Source organism: Podarcis pityusensis (assembly GCF_964106645.2).
Source record: "Podarcis pityusensis genome assembly, chromosome: 4".
Lineage (NCBI taxonomy): Eukaryota > Metazoa > Chordata > Lepidosauria > Squamata > Lacertidae > Podarcis > Podarcis pityusensis.
Genome location: NC_138027.1, coordinates 76,319,914 through 76,325,913, shown reverse-complemented (window position 1 = coordinate 76,325,913; position 6,000 = coordinate 76,319,914).

Below are 6,000 nucleotides of genomic sequence, written 5' to 3'. Positions count from 1 at the left end.
TTTCTAGGGTTTAGGAGGGTCCTCCCTCAAACCTATAACAATTTGTTAGTGCTTAAACAAAGTAATGATACAAAGTCCTGTGCAAAATGCCTACTGTCCAATAGCTGTAGCTACCTAACAATAACACCTGAGCCTGGCAGCTGGCACTCACGTTCCTGAAGACAGGAACAAGAAGGATTCTTCCTCATCCTGCTGTTTTCAGGGCCTGGCCACAGATGCCCTACATGCATTAAAACAATGTGTGAAGGCAGTCATGTGGTTGTTATAAGAATTCTAAGGTCTCAAATACAGAATAAATGTTGACAATTGCACAAGGTAAACACACATGCAGTGGTACCTCGGTTCTTGAACTGTTGATGGACATTTCAGAACCCAAACACCGAAAACCCAGAAGTAAATGCTTCCTTTTTTTAAATACGCCTCAGAAGTTGAACAGCTTCCACTGCATGTTTTTCAATTTTCTCAGTTGTATTTGCAGGCAGCCCTTTGCACCTTGGTTTTCAGATGTTTCAGAACTCAAACGGTCTTCCAGAACGGATTACATTCGAGAACTGAGATACCACTGTACATAAGTATATATGCCACATGTCTAAAACAGTACAGGACAGCAATCCAAAAACCCTCTTGGCTCTCCTGAAGACTTATTTCCTCTGCCTCCTTAATCCGCCTTGCCTGAGAACAGGTAGGCAGATAGCAATCAGGGGAAGTTCCTGAAGGGATTCCTCTCCTATATCTATGAACCTCCTTTGTATTAATTGCCATTGTTTGCCCAGATTGAGGGATTGTCTGACCGGCATCCTGATTGTCTTATCAAATGCTATTTTTTTGTGTAAACTGTGTCTGGAACTATGTAAAACTTGCTAAATCCTCAGGAATATCGCACCTTGGCCTGCCTGAGCCACAGTAACTCCACCTTGTGTGTGATGTAATTTCTGACTGTTTGTAGAGGCAATGTCCTTCTTCTCCATGCCAAAATGCAAACCCTTAAAAGAGATGTTTCTTCTGGGTTCCGGGTCTCTCTTGCCTCTTTGCTAGGAGGGGAGGGAACTCTGCTACAACGGAAAAATAAAGACCAGCCTTGCTTTCACTGCATCCTGCCTCCATCCATTCATCTCTGACCGATCATGGACTTAGAGGACTCAGTTTGTTTGTGGAGTTGGGCAGCAAAAGCCACTCACTCCTATTTTTCTATATCATGGTTAACACAGAGTAGCCCTGCTCCTGCTGCACAAACCAGCCAGGCCTTCTGCATGTTTGGGCAGCATGCAATGGGGCTCTATGTGCATACTAACAAGTCATTCAGGTGCTGCTCTTTCGAGCACATGCTACCAGGGATTCCAAACCTTGAACCAGAAACATGTTCTGAGGCTGAGGACTAGTCTAGGGATACAGTGCTTGACTGCTCCCCAGAAGCTAGCATGCACGAGGAAGAAGAGTTTATCTGGTGGTCTTCTCCTGGGTGGACTAGCTTTCTTTGTAGTGCAGAAGCTAAATGGCAAGTAGGCTTGGCAGTCATCTTCCCTATAATCAAAAATGGAAGGTGGGGCATTCCACCAAGCTACCAGACACTTAGCCTACTGAGTCTAATTAGCAAACTTCATGCTGGACACCTGACATATTTCTGTTAGAAATTTCTAAGGCAAGTTGCACCACCTCCTCTCTTCTGCTGAGCTGTTCATTTTGGGATGCATGCCTCCCAAGTACCTATCAAGGAAGTGGTGCAGCCCACACCCAGTGCAACATAGAACAGCTGTGCATTACATCTACCGGTAAGCTGGGCTAAACCAACTAGAAAAGCAGAAGGGTAAATAGCTTAGAAGTGGGGAACATCTTTGGAACAGCTGCTGTACTGAGTTTGAACTGGGCTGGTCCTTGCTGAATGTGGCAAGGAGTTAGGCACTGCTTGTGAGCTAGGCTACACCTCAGCATTCCCTGTGCTGAAAGGAGGGGCACAAATGTCCAGCTTTATTTTATTTTTTTAAGCCTCTAGTCCATTGATGTATGGAAATTTAGTTGAGCAATTTTTTGCTCTATTGTCCTTACAAAGTAAGCCTGAACCCATCTTCCAGAATTCTAACCAAGAACTGTAACTCTAACTCTAATTCTAACTGTAAACTCAAAGAGTAGGTTGAAGGAATTTTGTTTAATTGCGTTCCTATTGGATTTTTTAAAAATTTTCCTAACAGATCAGTCTTAAATCTCACCATTGTTGCAACTACAGGGACACAACTACATTTAGAGGATTTCCCATGCTTTGCCACCAAGTAAGAGTTCTAGATGACCCAAGCAGCAGTAATGGGAATTGTAATAATAATTATATACTGGTTCCATTAAAGAAAGTCCAGAGTCCATGTAAACTGCATTCAACTTTGTCTTATGGCAGTCTATCCGTCACCCTATAAATTAAGGTAACAGAAGCATGTTGGTGAAGGAAGGAAGGAAGGAAGGAAGGAAGGAAGGAAGCTCTGTCTTCCTTTATTCATACATTTTCCTGCATGTTGTTGTTTAGTCATTTAGTCATGTCCGACTCTTCGTGACCCCATGGACCGGAGCACACCAGGCACTCCTGTCTTCCACTTCCTCCCCCAACCATCTCGTCCTCTGTCGTCCCCTTCTCCTTCTGTCCTCAATCTTTCCCAGCATCGGGGTCTTTTCCAGGGAGTCTTCTCTTTTCATGAGGTGGCCAGAGTATAGCAGTGAGCAATATGCAGAAACAGAAGAAACTGAAAAGTGAAGCTGCCTTTGAATAAGAGTGGCTGAGATGGCATTTCAAGAAGAAACAAATGCCAAGACTTTCCTTTGCTAAACAAAGAAATAAAAACCATCAAGAATATGTTTATAGGCACTTTTTTGCAGACGCTCACCCGGTCAAAGCCCCTATCTGAGAGCAGCAGTACAATCTCCATCTCATCAGGTTAAAACACAAAGATCAAACCACAGCACTATCGTGCATTTCGGGGGGGGGGGGGAGATATAAGCAACTAAGTATTCAAATTTACAACTATTTTTAGTGGAAGGAAACCAGCACAGACAGATAACTGATCAGATAATGGAAAATAGCAACTAGTTAAATATTGTCACAAACCAGCCCAATCTCTGAGGGCTGCAAGATTCCAGGTGTCCCAGGCGCTTCCCCAGGGTTTGTGTTTCCTTCAGAATGAGGGACAGTGGAGGCTGTGGTGTCTTTATGAGATATGGTTTATTTACACATATATGCAACCTGAGCCTACAATGGTGGGGGGGGCACATCAAAGCATTAACATCTCAAGAGGTTTTGCTTCCCCCATAGCCACAGCCTTGGATGTGAGCAGAAATCAGGTATGCCTCTCCTCTAGCTTCTAGCTTACACACAAACAACTCAGCCTTTAAAGGTAAAGGGATCCCTGACCATTAGGTCCATTCGTGGACGACTCTGGGGTTGCGGCGCTCATCTCGCTTTACTGGCCGAGGGAGCTGGCATACAGCTTCCGGGTCATGTGGCCAGTTCTGGTGAACTAGAGCAGCACACGGAAACACCGTTTACCTTCCCGCCGAAGCGGTACCTATTTATCTACTTGCACTTGGCTTGCTTTCGAACTGCTAGGTTGGCAGGAAACTCAGCCTTTACTGTATTTTCTAAGGGGAGGGGGCCACCCATTTGTTCTCTGGCACTGATCCACTCCCTTGGTTACCTTAATGGCCTGTTACCTCACTTCCTTCCTTCCTTCCTTTCTTTCTTTCTTTCTTTCTTTCTTTCTCTCTCTCTCTCTCTCTGCTTTTTATTTCTATTGTATCTTTCTTTTCTTCCTCTGTTTTTCTCCTTTGCTTTGTATCTTTTGTAGCTTCAATTTTACTGTATTATGGAAAAATTTCAATTAAAAAAAAATCTTAATTTTTTAAAAAAGGTTTTAACACTTGCTGGATCCAGGAATTATAAGGATCTTGGTATACAGCCTATTCCCCACCAAACTAATAACAATATGTCATGGAGAAATCCTCTTTTTAGAATAAGAGGAAAACATGCAAAGTTAAATACTGCTTTGTAGTTATAATTTAGGACTAGAATCAGGATATTTTTGAAATGTGTATGAATGTAATAATTCACTGTGTGCTTTCAAAGAATGGGGAAAGAACACCTATTAATAGCCACGACATCTGCTACAAAACGAGACATTGTGCAAGATAAGCAGCTTCAACGGAAATCTCATTGTAAGCAGAACCTCCTCAGGAAGCTGCTGAACTTCTTAGAACTATCAACTGTTCTTTCTTCTGTTATTGGCAATTTCAGTTGTTAAGCAGCATTTGGTAGCCAAACATTTGGTCAGTGCTTTTTAACATATATGTATATATATATATATATATATATATATATATATATGTTTGGGGGTACTCTTATTTTGAGTCAAGAAAATCACTATTTTATGGTTCAAATCAAGAAAAAGAAATACAGTAAATCAGGGATGTCCAACAGGTTGATCGCGATCTACTGGTAGATGCCCCTTAGGTTTTAATAGATCGCGGTTGATCTCTGGCTCCCTTTCCTTAGCACTGCTAAAACTGACTCCTGCCCCACTCCCTCACCCCCCCCCTCCATTGTTGTTTGATCACTGGAAGGGAAGATGGAGGTTTCTCTGTGCTGAACCCCCCCCCCAAAATGGGGTTTCCCTTCCTCATAAAAGCTCAACAACTTTGAGCTGAACCCCCCAAAAACGGGAGTAGATTACTGCCAGTTTTTAATTCTGAAAGCAGATTGCAGTCTCTTGAGAGTTGGCCCCTGCAGTAAATGGACAAAAGTACAAAGATTTACAAAATGTTTAGGGGTCTGCATAGTCCTGCGTCCTCCCCACAAAAAAGAACTGCATTTGGTCATAGAGTATTCTGCGTGCACGCAGGAAAGCTTCTGCCGAACACCAGCAGAGAACTGAATGACAGGGCTCATTTCAACCAAAGCTGCATCCCAAATCTTTTTAACACCAATAGTATTTCACAGCTCCTTCCAAATCCTTCATGAAACGGGAAGTCATTAGTTGCACTGCCGCTAAAACACATCTTCCCAACACTTTGCTTTTCAAATTCAAATCGCTATTCAAGAACATGTCTAATAAATCTAAATAACAATCCAGCTCTAAAGTTGATATTCTCAATTTCATAAATGACTTGTTTCTAGAAATACTGAAACTGCAGAAAAGAAAGGAAGGAAAAGAAATATCTAAAATGGAACCTGATCATGGTTTTGTGCATTGCAGCAAGTGAAGAGCGCAAGGAATTCTTCTTGGGTACTAGTAAAAGCTCTGCTGTTGGTCCCTCAAATAACTCTTCTGGGTACTTCTAGGTCCCTAAGCATCAAAGAAAGAGGTCTATTTTGATTAAAACAAGACTGGCACAGTGTGTTAGGTACTCCTGGTAAGAGATCCCTGCAGCTGATATAATACAGAGTAATTTATTAAATACATTAACGAGGTTGTTTAAATACAATTTCAAACTGCAAATGGAAACCTCAAGTACAAATTGTGCAGCTACTTTGACATTTGCTACTTTCCTTCTTTCACGGCCTCCCAGAACATGTGGGCTCTTCACAGAGCGTAAGTGGAACCCCATATCATATAAATATCAAAGTGTGCTATTTTAAAGCAAAATGGCATAACTCTTTGATCTGGGAGTCACATTGCCAAATGGTTATCAAACAAAAGGAATCCAGCGACGTCCAAACTTTCAAAGAGGGCCAGATTTGATGAAGTGAAGGACCGTGAGGGCCGACCAAAGTTGTTAACCTTTTTTTAGGATTTAAGTTGTTGGGGGGTTTTTTGGATTTTGCCCCAGGAAATAAACTGCCACAGGGGCCGCACACATTAAACTGACCAGCGGGCTGGATTAAGCCCCCAAAACGGACTTTGGACATGCCTGCAACACATCATGGTTTTCAGTGCTGTGCCATATAGATTCATTTGAGGAAAATACAGCAGCAGCAGCAGAAACAGGATACCATCTTTATTAAAAGGTAAAGGTAAAGGGACCCCTGAC